The sequence below is a fragment of the Marmota flaviventris genome, chromosome 9 (genome assembly GCF_047511675.1).
Source record: "Marmota flaviventris isolate mMarFla1 chromosome 9, mMarFla1.hap1, whole genome shotgun sequence".
NCBI classification, from domain to species: domain Eukaryota; kingdom Metazoa; phylum Chordata; class Mammalia; order Rodentia; family Sciuridae; genus Marmota; species Marmota flaviventris.
The window spans coordinates 22,939,782-22,953,617 of record NC_092506.1 but is presented as its reverse complement, the minus strand read 5'-3'; the positions used below and the strand labels follow the sequence as shown (position 1 = coordinate 22,953,617).

General features: G+C 45.9%; 1 pseudogene; it reads left to right on the top strand.

Moving 5' to 3' along the window:
- Positions 1-1,680: 1,680 nt before the first annotated feature.
- On the top strand, positions 1,681-1,769 carry LOC114093857 (U6 spliceosomal RNA; annotated as a pseudogene).
- Positions 1,770-13,836: the final 12,067 nt, after the last annotated feature.

Genomic DNA, 13,836 nt, shown 5'->3' with positions numbered 1-13,836 from the left:
AAAGTGACGTAAAAGCATCTTCTCATGAGGTGTATTATAGATGTTGTTTCTACTATATGCCTTTCTTACCTGAGAAGATTACCCCTGTCCTGAAGCTGGCAGAGTTTTTCTTAGGTCTTTCTTCATACATAGAGACTCCTCTTGGGAGATTTGGGTAAAGTATGTCTTCCCCATTTCCTACCAAAAGTCAAAGGAATTGCTCTTCATTGACCCTACCAAGCAAGGGACAGGCCTGGGCAACTTCCCAGGAGCTGTACTCAGAGACTATTCACTCTTTTATTCCAGCAACCCCAACCCTGAAAGAGGAGGCATCTAGTAAGGAGAAAGGAGCCCAGTGGATACTTAGCACAGTCTGGACCTGAAGAGTATGAGCATGAGAAACTCACCTGCATTTCACTCCTAGGAGCCTAGAGACCAGACTGGAGTCTTCTCTCCACTGGGGTAGTGTCCCATGTCCTCCTTGGACTTTGTGAAAGCCTCTCCATGCAAATATGTGTATTTGCAGCTAATATAATCTTGAGTTTCAGTGACCTCATTCTCTAGTAGAGAATAGAAGAAATTAATTCCTATCTGGTCCCTAAGTCTTCATTAAAACTGAGAACTCAAGAAAAACTTACAGAGGATCCCCTATTACCAAGCCATATTCAAGGCTCTGAAGGTCCATGATAACTAAGATCCTGGTTGCCACCATGGTGATCCCAGTCTGGAAGGTGGGAGAAACCTTTAACAGTACATATAATTCTTTTGGTGAGATCCTTATCAACCCTTATCAGATGGTAAGTTTCTATTCCAGACTTATCTAGCTTGTATCAAGAATCCTTTCATCCCTGAGTGTATGTAAGCATGTTAATTGGTGTGGATGGACCCGTTGGGAAACAAGAATGAGATCTATTCATCAAGATCCAGATTGTTAGTTCCAGAGATCCTTTGTAGTAGTTAGTGAGGATGCCAGGCTTTTATGGTAATTCATCCTCATTGAAGACCATGAGCTCATTATGTCAGGATGCATGGTTCCTAGAACTATAGGATTTATCCTGGCCCCTACATTTTGGGTGTTAAGAACCAAAGGGCCAATAAAGACCTCTGCTGGGAGTGGCCTCAACCTAGTCTCAGTCTGAAGCAGGACTTCAGTTCCCAGTGCAAGGAGTTATTTGCTTCTAATTATTTTCCTATACTGCATTTGCACAGATTTAGAAAATAGAAATGGTTCAGGAAGATGATATAAGGGACAAGAAAAGATCAAAATAGCTACTTTCTTTTACTGAAGGAAGAATCTTTCCCACTATCATCCCTTCTTTAGACACCTTGGACCAAATCAAGATGGTTTCTACTACTCCACATTGATTTCTAGGCTTTTAAGCTCTCCAATTAAAAAAACAAAAAACAACCTTAGCCACCATGTACACACGACAAAGGCTGATCCATTCTGAGGGAAGTACCTTCCTATCAGAGCCTGGAAGTGAACAAGACCACAAGTCACTTATCAGAATGAACCTGTCATCTGCATGAACCCCAGATCCTGTCAAAATGTGAGGAATTCTCCTGAGTACAATCCAGACCAAAGTTGCGATTTGATTTGTAACCAAAAATACTATTTCAAACCAACTGGAATGCATATATTTTCTAACACTGGCCTAGAGCAGTAAGTTTTTCAAGAATCAAAACATTTGGTGCTTGTGCTTGCTTCTGCAGCAAATATACCAAAAATAAGATTAGAATGGGACCTGCACAAGAATGATGTGCAAATTCGTGAAGTGGTCCATATTTTTAAAAACATCCATTTGGTGTCAATGTCAAGAGAAGAGGGGATGGGAGGACGGGACAGGATGGGCCTGAGTCTGGGTCCCAAGTCCTCTCTTCTTCCTCTGGTCAGTGGTTCTTGGCTCTTCAAGGCAGTAGCTCCTTCATTTTTTCTCTTCTATGTCATTAGAAGCCTACCACCTTAGCCGGGCATGGTGGCGCACACCTGTAATCCCAGCAGCTCAAGAGGCTGAGGCAGGAGAATCATGAGTTCAAAGCCAGCCTCAGCAATGGTGAGGCACTAAGCAACTCAGTGAGACCCTGTCTCTGAAGAAAATACAAAATAGGGTTGGGGATGTGGCTCAGTGGTCAAATGCCCCTGAGTTCAATCCCTGGTGCCAAGGGAAAAAAAAAAAGAAATAGCCCACCACTTTACTGGACAGCTTTCCTCTGTTGACTTCAAGAAGTGGAAAAATGAGTAGAAACAGCCAAGTTTATGAAGGCAGGGTCCGATTAATGAGAGGCGTCTCTTGTGATGTTATCTATATGGTCAAAGGAGTCAGCACTGACCCTTAGCCAGAAATCAGTGAACAAAGTCCAGCAAAGTTACAAATAAGGGCACAAGGAGCGATGGCTTGGTCACTGCTGATAAAATTCTTTACCTATCCTCGGATTCTTCTTAGTTGCTGTCCCCAAGGTATGTCTTTTTCTGTAAGGCATAGGACCTAAAGAATTCTATTCTTGAACTAGGTCCCAGCTGTCAGTTTTCCAGCTTATTCCAAAATTATGAAAATCCAATGCAATTTTCTGAAAATGTAATGAGTTCCTGTTGTTCTGTGTGCTGAGGCCAGGTAGCTCAGAGATCCTTGGAAAGGGAAAGGGAGGTAAAATACTTTGTGGTGTGGTGACTCTTTTCCTCCTGGAGTACGTTGCACTTGCCCTGTGGAAGGAGAAGGAACATCAGATGCGTCCATCAGTCCTGTTTGGCCTTAACAAGATCCCACTGGTCAGGTTCCTTTGAGCCTTGGAAACATTGCCCAGTACTGAAGGGAACCCTGCTGGAGAACCCAGCCAGGGCCCAAAGAGGGACTGCTCTGTCTGTGCTTCAGAATACCAGTTATTACACTTGACCACTGCTTGACTTTGGGCAAGTTATTTAACCTCTCTAAGCCTCAGCTTTTCCACTTGAAAACGGACACTGGAATAGGAACTGTTTCACTGAGTTCTTACAGAGATTGAATGAGATAACATATGCACTACCTGAGGTTAGTAAATACTCACTAACTATTGCTACTCTTAAGTCTTTGCCTTATACCGGGTTCCTTCTGAGCTATGTGTCATCCTGTAAGTAGGTAAGGCACAAAGCCTCTTGGGTACCCTAAAAGAAATGAGGCCACTGCTAATCAAAATCAGCCAGTGAGCAAATGTTAATTGTAAGAAAGACCAGAAAGGTCTCTTGTTATCTCTTGGGCTTCTACTATTACATTGATTAACTGTGAGCCAGGAAAAAAAAAAATGTGGGAAAAAAAAAAGAAATGTTTGTGCTCCAATAGCTCAACCAACTTGTTGATCTGAGGAGTCTGGGCAGGGAAGGATCAGTGAGAATGTGAAAGTGTGGCTAGAGCTCACTAGAGTCCATCTTATGGGCTTTGGGCAGCCACTGTGAGTCTTTTGTCTGAAAGGGATCCTGTAGCTGTCTTTTCCCTGGATTAGGAAAGGATCATGCCCTTCAGTCTTCTGCTATTAAGTGAAATACACAACTCCCTTGAAGCACCTCTTTTGGGACAGGAGGGATATCAAGGTTCCATGATACTTTTATAACAAGTATATGGTAAAGTCCTTTAGTGGCTAGGAATCTAGATGTTTGTGAGATAAGGCTTACTAAAGAGCTGGAACACATTCAAAATTCCAAGGACTGGAGAAGTGCTAGCTTCAAAGTTTCAGCCCCAGAACTCTTGGGATGGGCTGGCTCTATAGGAACTCCCCTTTCCATTCCAAGTTGCAAGTGCAGCCCAAGAGTTCAACCTTGATGTGGGACTCAAGATGTCTCTCAAGTTCAAAAACCTAGGGGAATCTCTGAAAGCAGACCTTGTCCAGATCCTTTACGCAGGGCTCCAGTAAAAGTTCTGGAGGAGAAAAAGCTTATCGCTTCTGAGCACAGATTTGTTTTATAAAGAAATGAAGGAGATGTGGACCAGAAAACAGTATTACTCGGGAGCGCCCTCTACTGGCTCCTTGAAAGAAATCCCATAGCAGTCATTACGTCTTGCCCTGTGGGTATTAATTTGAAGCCCCTGAGCATCTTGTCCTTGGTACATTGAAGCTCCGAGAAAATAAGATGTGCTGAGCCACCAGGAAGATGAAACTCCGGTTTCTTCTGCCTCCTGCATAATTTCACTAATGTTTGCTGGGTGCCAACACCTTTGCATTGAGCTCATGGCAGGGCTTGACCATTGAGACAGCTGAGACCTGAAGAGATTGAATAAGCTCCTGGCATCACAGGAGACTAGTAGAACCCTTTGTGACCCTCGTCACTCTTAGGATTCACCTAAGCAAGAACTCAAGAGAAGCAAGAATCAAGGAGCATCATGAGACTAGAAGTGGAACTTGTTCACGGCACAGAATAGAAATCATCGTACTGGCTCTGAGATGGCTCCATAAGCTTTTCAGCCCTGCTGTAAAAAGAAATCAGCCCAGTGAATTGGAAGGCAGTGCCTCTCCATTCTGTGTTCTCACTGTGTAACCAGCATAGTGACTAAAAAGAAGTTCCATTATGGAGGTGAGACCTCTAAATTTGTGGAGCATGGTCACACCTACTTTTTCAAAAATAAAATTCTGTGAGGTAGATAGGAAGGGTAGCAGTACATGCATTTTATGGCTTGGGAACTCAAGATATTGAGTGGCATGTTCCAGGTTTTGGTTAGGAGCCAATGGCAACATTAAGAACAGACCTGTGACTCAGTATAAGTTGTCTTTCTGGTTGGTGTTGGTTGGAATTGAGGTCTAAGTTGGCCTTCTTAATTACAGAAAATAAAGGTTTTGAAACCACTCCTTTATTTTACAAACAGATCCTTTTCTGAGTTGCTTTTTGCTATTTGGGGTTGGCTCATAATTAAGCTCCCTTCATATTGAGCCGTTTGAGAATTAGAAATTTTACAAACCACTTGTCTTTTAAAAACTGGTCTCTTAGATAACATTTTAGTTATCTAGGTCCTGGGAGAACCCCATATATTACTCCAATTCTCCTGTACCATGGGAAAATGTAAACCTTCAGCTCACCCAGGAGAACCTCAAAGCCTTTCCATGTTGGTTCTTCCTTGGATTTTGAGATATGGGTAAGTCACAGGATTCCTATTCCTGCTTTGGATGGGATGCTGTACCCTAATTTCACTGTCAGCATGCCTCTAAATCTGACAATCTGTCACAATGTGACAGTGGCTAAAAATATTATACCCAGTTCCTCTACCCCCAACTCAGGATCTCCCATTAGCGGCCCCTTTCTCTGTAGATATGATGCTGTCATATCGGGATCAGAATGATATCTGACGTTAATAACAGAGATAACAGGAGCAAGTTTTCGTAATGCCTTCGGAGTGTCTGGTTGAGTTGTCATTGACTTAAACAGAGTGACTGGGTTAAAAACATTTGTCCGTGATATAACCTTGGCCCTTGGCTGCCAGAGGAAGCAACTGTTGCTGGTTTGACCTGTTAGCACTACAAACTCCAGTTTGTCAAAAATGTGACTCTTTGATCAATAGTTGGTCTAGACCTGCCAATTGGGAGTAAGCTCCTATTTGGCCATTGACTGGTAAAGCTGACCAGCCTTGGTGGTAACCTTGATCATCTGCCCCTTGTGTTCTTCCCATCCCCATGAAGCCAAAATGAGGCCAGTGAAGGAGGGGAGGGGAAGGCCTGGGACTCATATCAGAGACGGAATGTGGATTGCTGATACTGTAACCCTTTCCTCTTGCTTGTTGTAGGAGCGCCAAAGACCAAGAGGAGACCAGATGAGTTTTCAAAGCAGTCCTCACACACCCAGGATACATGTCATCTTTTGCCTCGTGCTTTCTGCAATGTTGCTGCTCACGTTCATCTTCCTATTAACCCTTGCCATGATAACCCCTTCCTGATCACCGCCTTGCCTCCATCTACCACCCATTCAGCTCTTTCTCTGAGGTGCCCCTCCAGTGGGAAATGGCTTTGATCTTTGGCAAGCTCCCTTTTGAGTTGTACCCCAATGGCTGTCATTAGTTTCCCTTTCTTCTATCTCCTCCTCGTGCCAAACTTGGCCAACATTCAGGTAAACTGCAGCAAATTCCCAAAATGAAGTTTCAAGACACTCTGCCCGAGCAGTCACACTCAATGAAGGGACCCAAGGTATATCTGAGTGTGATGTCATTGAAACCAGATGGAAAGACCAGAAATCCCATAATCCCAGTCAGATAGAGTGAAAGAGCTTACTCGTGACTGTTTGGACTGATTAAGAATGTGGGGGTAGGGAGGAGGAGAAAGAGAAAGATCCTCAGAATTTGCCCCTGAATACAGGATGGAATCATCTAGTTTTTTTTTTTTCTTCAATTAAATTTGCATTTCATTCTACCACATTGCAATGGCTTCACTCTAGACATTTTCATTTGGGACCCAAGGCTTTTCTTCATGGGTCCTGAGCCACAGGCTCCTGGATGGCGAGGTAAGTGACATTAGCCAGCACTATCTTGGGTATTTTGCAGTGATCTCAGAAACCCAGTGCTGATGAGTTGGAACCACCTGCGAGGCCCTAGGAGTTATCCTCTCTTGCTCCCTATTGACCTGAACGCCCCGCAGGACTCCCCAGCCCAGCCCAGCCCAGCCCAGCCCAGCTGTAATTGTTAGTCCTGCCCCACTATGTTCAAAACAAAATAAACCCTGAGGATTGGCCAAGTCAGGATTTGTTGAGCTCCTAGTGCTCTTTATTTATTTTTATTTTAAATCACTCGAAAGAGAACTGTTGAAACCCCCCTCAAATAGAAAGCACACCTTCCCTCTTTTTCCACATCCTGTAAGCTAGAACTGATGGAAGAGGCTAGGTTTTGAAGGTATTTCTTGTGGCAAGATTAAGGTTCAATTCATTATTTCATTCATGGCTTTGCCAACAAGGACAGAAAAAAAAAAAAAAAAACTGGCCAGTCCAAGCAGGTACATTAGTGGATTCTTCCCCTCTCTTCCACACCCCCCTTGCACTTATGGAATCGGCATTTCAGAAATGCAATCCTCATTCTTTACTCTTGGCCTATCAGACATAGCGATTCCAGCTTGGTAGACCAGCAGCTAATTTAGCAAAGCTGCTTGAATAGTGAATGGGCATAAAATTTTGCCACTTCATATCCAACAGACCCCCATGAATTTGTGATTGAGCTGTCTCTGCCTGCCGAATTCACATGGGGAAACACAACTGTCCATCAACCTCAAGATTAAGGCTAAAGTCGTACAGGTATCTCCAAGCATCCCTTGGCGTGTTCTCTCCTCCTTGTGGTCCATGCTTTCTGAGCTCTAACACCCTGCTGTTTATCCTCTAGGTATGCTGGCTTCCTGGGCCCCGCCCCTTGTGTCCCCTCAGCCTCTGCCTGCTGTCATGTGCTTGCTCTGGCTTCCCTGTCTCTGCTCAGATCCTCACCATGAAACGTACTCTAGGTATTCCTGGGTAGCCCTCTAGTCCTCCTTCTCCCAAATGTGCCTTTCTTTGGCAAGGCAGGGGAAAACCTTCATCTGGTCCTCCAAGGTGTCCAGTAGTTAGGTTGTTAGGTTCAAGTAGTTAACTTGAAAGAGCTTGTCCCTTGAAAATGGAATTATCCAAAGAGCAGGTATTGTCTTAACTATGCTGAAGCTGAACAAGGTAATTTCAGGTGAGCAGAGAGTTGAGACTTTTTGAGTGTTGATGGTAAGAGAAAAAAGGGGGGGATGGAATGTGTCACTCTCCTCCAGCATCCAGGTAGTCCTTAAATCTTCCACCCTCAGACTTCCATATATGCTGGCTTCTAAGAAGTGTTTCCCAAGACTGAGTATACCTCTTGATCAGGGTAAGTGGTGAAAACACGTATTTAACAGGGGAAGGGGACCGTGGAATAGCTCGTATTATGCATGCTGTGGTTTATCTGCCCCCACTGGGCTAATGGCTCAGCCTCTGAAGTTTTTGAAATCAGGAAAATGATCAGGGATGCCAGTTTCTAAAGGAGTGAATGAGAACTCAGGTGGTTTGCCAACTCAAGGTGCAGATTTGCTCTTCTCATCTTAAGATAGCCTTCTGTTCATGACTTCTCTCTAGTGCCACCCAAGGGGCTTCCTTCCTTGGTGGGGGTAGGAACGTACTTTATTGCAGCAGCCTGAATGCACAGAAAATTCACAACATCCCCACCTTCAGTTGGCTGGTTTCAGACAAACCTTTAAGTTTTGAAAGAAGCTGAACTAGCTGGACCCTTCCATGAAATAAAACGAAGGGGAGTCTTCTCACACAGATCTTTCTTACAGGGAGTGGAGGAAGTGGGGTGGTGTCTGGTTGGCTAAAGGTCTCCTTAGTGAGAATCAGTTTCACTATTTAGGTTACTGCCAAGAAAGTCCAAGACACCTCCAACTCCGAATGTTGGAGCCTAGAACTTGAATACTGAAGATGAGAGATTAGAGTAGAGCAAATGCATGATGAGAGGTGTGGACATGAGTGTGGAAGCGATGCAGACAAGAATTCAATCTGATTCCTAGTTTTACAACTCCAAGTTCTAAGGCTTGTAGAGAGTCAAACTTTCAGGTCTCCTTCTCCTCCTTTTGAAAATGGGTAAAGTGATAACTAATGGTTTTGGAGTGATTTCTGTGCTCCCTGATTCTATGGGACAGAATTATTATAACATTATTATAACAACACCCATAGAATTGCCTTAAGAATTAAATAAGGTCGTTTATGTTAAAGCTCCCAGCAGAGTGTATGGTTTCTTCTCTCTCCCCTTTCCTTAAACCAAAATAGTTCTGCTCCCTAAAGAAGACCCCTGTAGGCAAAGAGGAATCCCCTCTTTCATGGACTTCCTCCTAATAGTCTCCCTGGGTCTGATATTCTGGGAGCTGGGTTATTTTCTTTTTTTCCTCCTCCAAACACAGTTCTTTACCTACTGGCATTTTTCCTGTTTGGAGACAACAAACTCAAGCAGAACATTTCTTGGCTTCATTTGACCCTGAAAGAGAAAAGACTTAGTTCTTTTTAAAAGCCACCTGACAGCCAGGCTATTCCCTTTGCCCACAGACCCTCTGGGGAGAGCATTAGGGGAAATGAGTCCTCTTCTAACATGCCTGGGATGCCCAGGGAAGAGTTGGCATTGCATAAGGTGGTTTTCATCTTGGACAGGTTTCACATCAGTCGATTAATTCCCCAAGGTTTTAGCTGGACTGCACAGACAGGAATTGGGCATCATAGTCATCAGCAAATGGTGGTGGGACAGCTTGAAAAGCCAAGGTCACCACCTCCAGCCCAGCCACCAAAGGACCTGACAGAGAAGTAGGAGAAATGGAGATACTGGCCACAGAGGACAAACTTTCTGCAAATGACTCTGCTGTGCTTCCTAGCCCTGCTCACTGAATCTAACCAGCACAATACTGTCACAAGACAGGAACGAGGCAAAGAAGCTCCTTCTTCTGGGAGAGGGGAGAGGAGTCATGCAGTCTACCAGGTGGGCCAGGGTTAGATTAGCATAATTTTGGCTGCTGCTGTCAAAGTTCTAATATGTGTAGCCTGAGCACATTCCCAACTATTCCCAACTCTATCTTATTGAGGATTTCCAGAAAGCCGTTAGGGATCTTACATGAATCTATAATGGCCTCTGCGTCAGACACAATAGCACCAGACCACCACATACAGCACGGAAAGCAGGTAACATTATTCTGGATTGCCTCTCCTTTCTATAGTGTATGTAGTCCATATAGAAACCATAGTTTTTGTGAGTGTGCCCACATGAATGAATTTATACTTATGCACACCTACTCTAACATCTAAAAACATGACTACTCTTGCTTTTTAAAACATGCTTAACCTGACATTTTCATTAATCCAAGAAAACTTGATTGAAACATTCCCAGCATTTCCTGTCAGCATTTCCACATCTGATGACCCCATGTGATAAGCCATCTTCAACACAAGAACAAGAGGGCTGCCTCCCTCTCATTGACATTTCTCCTGACTGCCTGCCTCCCAACTGCAGCAACTTTCTCGCATGCATGCGTACATGTATTTGTAGAGCTAAAAATGAACAGCTGCTCATGGGCTGCCAGAGGGTGTCCTCCATTCTTAGCTGACGTCCTCTGTCTCCCTTTAGTAGGCATGGCTTAAGCCACAGACAGAAATTGAGGGTACTGAACAGGCTTAAGCTTAAAAGAAATTCTCTAAGGCAAGTTACAAAGGCGCAGAGGCCTGAGGAGGGAGATGACAGAGTCTGAGCTCCAAGATCATTCTTTCCTAGGCCTTGTGCCCAAAATCCTCATGGTAACCTCTGGATAATTGGTGATTCGCACCCAGGGAAATGTCAGTTAAGGTTAAGGAGATAAATCATGCATCCAGCCACATCTGTAAATAGCTCTGTTTCCCAGTTTCCCCTCCTCTCAGGGCACAGGTTACGCCTGGTGGATCTGGGATACTCTGCACATTTGAGGAAGGTGATTTGTGTGCGTGTAATTCTATTGGGATCTTTCAATCTGCAAGAATTCTTCCCAACTCCATCAATCAATAACCCTTTGTCATGCTGAGGTGTGGCATTTCTCCTGCTGAGCACCTCGGATTCAGATATGCACCACACACCCTGACACACACGTACACACAGAGACTGTCACCCTCATGAAAGGAGCTCCATTCGAATTGGTTTAAAAATAGCACTCATCCACGGAGCTCATTTTTCGGGGACCTTATTTTAGGAAGAAAAAAAAATCTCCTGTTCTTTCACAGGGAGAAAGGGTAAACAGTCACCACGCCTTAAAAAGTCCTGCTCGTGTCGCTGGAGACAGCGTTTGCAGTCTTTGTTGAATTTTCTCCTCCTCCTATCATTGAACGAAAGTTGTCTATTCGCTAATACCCTGCCTGCTAGGTATTTATAGAGGTGGGTTTCCTCCTCGGTGGCAAGCACAGGAGAAACTGCAGCAGCAAGCCCCGACCCTCCCTCCCCTCTGGGTGCTCCCACGCCAGCAGTCTCCTTGGAGGCTGGTGGATTTGTGAATCAGCTGCCCCCTCCCGCTACACAGGGGAGCCCCCAAACGGCTGCTGGTCATTTGCAAAAGGCTGTGTGTATGTGTGTTTTAATTGTAGGCTTATTTGTTCCTGTTCTGGGAGTCTGTCCGTCTCTCTGTAACTCAGATCATTGCTCTCTGGGAAGCTGTAGCTGGCTGATTCCGTGGGAGACCAAGCAGGATGCGTGGGCGCAGGAAACAGAAGAGGGGAAAGAAGTAGGGAGGGAGAAAAAGGGAGCAGGAGAGGGAGCGGGAGCTGTAGAATCTGTTATTTGCGTCACTCGAGGAGCTGGGGCTATCTGCCCGACAAACACACAGAATTAATCCGAGTTATAGCCATAGCTGTCTCTGCTACAGTGGCCAGATGCGAAAGGGCGGGGAAAGGACTCGCGCCGGAGTCTGTGCACCGCGGAGTTTGCTTTGGGCGGAGGGGCGGGGGGGGGGATGCGGGGAGGGGGGGGATTTGGGGAGGGGGCTGTCCTGCTGGGCACGCCCCTCCGGGCCCAGCACGCTGGGTGCAGACTAGGCTGCAGCCTCCTCTGCAGCTGCCCAGCTCAAGCCTAGGGTGGCGCCCGCCTCGGCCGCCTCGCCTGCTCAGTGGCTGCGCCGAACACAAAGCGCTGTCTCCGAGCAGAAGCCTCTTCTCCGCTGAACCAGACCCACCAAAGAGGAGAATCTGCACGTGACGTCAGTAGCTGATGACTGACGCAGGCTGGCAAAGGAGACTCAAGGCGGCTGCTCCGCGCTGTCTTCTTGAGTCTATTTTCTCCAACCCCCTCGTAGTGAATTACTAGAACGCAAAACACACACAGAGACACACATATGCAGCTTTCAAAATATACATTTCCAAAGGCGGTGTGTTGCAAACACCACGCGATTTAGCAAAGCGTGGGTGGGAAACGTGGGAAGGGTACGGACGATTTTTTTCCTCCTCATTTGGGAATCTCCATCGTGGATAGCATTAGACTCTAGAGCTTTCCTGGGAAGCTTCTCTGGGGAAGGGGCAAAGCACCCCCTCTTTCCCAGGATGTAAGGAATCTGTTCAATGGAGACATGCAGCTCTAAGAATACAACCACTCCAACGCCTTCTGCTCGGGGAGACTGCGAGGAGCTTGCAACAGGCAGAGGCAGACGGGAGTTAATGGGAGGGAGGGAGAATATAAGAAATATTGGGGTATTTTTCTGCTTTGAAAAACATTCTCTGCAGTAATGCAAGTGAGTCTGTCGGTGCAGAAGAAAGTGGGGAGGGGGTGCCGAATGCACACTTAATGTTTTGGACGCAACGTTCCAGCGAAATGCCTTTGTGTGTGGAGGTTTTTTCAGCACTTGCTAAAAATAGCATCAGGGTTTGATCGTGTTCCAGAAATAGACCGAGGGCTGTACTGGGATAAAAAGCCAGCGCGGGTGGAAGAAAACCTGGACATCACCGCATTCCCCCCCCCAACTATGTCTGGAAATTAATTGTTGGATTTTTCCTTTCCTCTCTCCTCTCTTCATCCACTTTCTCTTCCCTCCCCCTATGTTTCTTTCTCTCTCTTAAGGAGTTCCCGTTTGGGTAAGTAATATTATGTCATGTGCATGCCGCAGACTGTAAGTATGAGCTGACGCTTACTTTGTGCATGCTCTGGGGTTCTTTTTTGGCTGCCTTTTTACCTCTTTCTAAAGAGGAGAATGAAACTGAGTAGGGGGTTAGAGGTGCAGTTATATGTGTGTGTATATATATGTATATAATGAGTTTGGGGCTGCATGCAAAGGAAACGAGAGAGGGAATTCTTGCAGAGCCGGGAATCACCCTGACAAATCTCTGAATCAATAGCTGCTGCAACTCTCTCTCTCGCTATGGGTCGGCGCTGTTGAGCTCGGTTCTCTCGACTGCCCCCTCCCCTCTCATTTTCTCTGTCTTAAAGGGTGACCAGACAGGACTTAATGGGCCATTTATCTGCGATATTAATGGAGACTGTGCAATATACAAAATTGCGTGGGGCTAGGGCATTATAGAGATGGGGAAATCCCTGTCCATTTGACAAACCTCCCCGCTCGCTCCGGTCCGGAAACCCAAGGCCCAAGATCTGTTCTGGGTTGGCCCAGGACTCGGTAGCTGTCCACGGAAGATAGGTGCTGAAAAATCCTTGGTCCTTAGCTAGTTCAGTTCTGAGCACCAGGGGGCGGGGTTGGAGCCAGCCTCTGTTTAGCCCCGCCCTGGATGCTGAAGAGGAAAACGGAGAGGAGAGGGTTAAGGATGTTCAAAGGGGATAGTCGTGACTTCGGTAAGAGCTTTGGGGAAAGGAGGGGTGAGTGGGAAGGAAAGGGGGAAAAAATTTAAAGGAGAGGGAACGAAGTGTTAGATTCGAGGATGATCCAAGGCCCAGCGCTCCAGGAATGGAAGGCCAGTGGCTCACCGTCTTTCCCTGCAGAGGCTGGCTACTCTCTGGGTCTCCATTCTCAGGCTCCCACACCTTCCCGCCAGCGGGTTTGAAAGACTTCTTCCTGATGATGGTGACTCAAAATAAGAGGCTATAGGTTGCTTTATTCGTCTGCTCCCACTTCATGCCCCCCCCCCACACTCCCACATTTTGCAATTTCTGGGAGGTGTGGAAGGGTGTGTGTAATGGCATTTTTCTGATGATTCCCACTCACTTCACATCCTAGTCATAGGAGCCCTAAATGACTTGGTGAAATGAGTGAATTAGAAGCCAAAGCACAGTTTTACTGGTGCCATGCGCAGAGAATCCAGGCTTGGGAACATCGCTGGGCTCCTGAAAGCCAAAGGGTTGCAAACCAGCTGCAAGGGAAATTGGGAAGGGGTGTTCTCCAAGATGACCAATGTTACGGGAAGACCATCAACTCCCAGGGATTGTGGGCTTG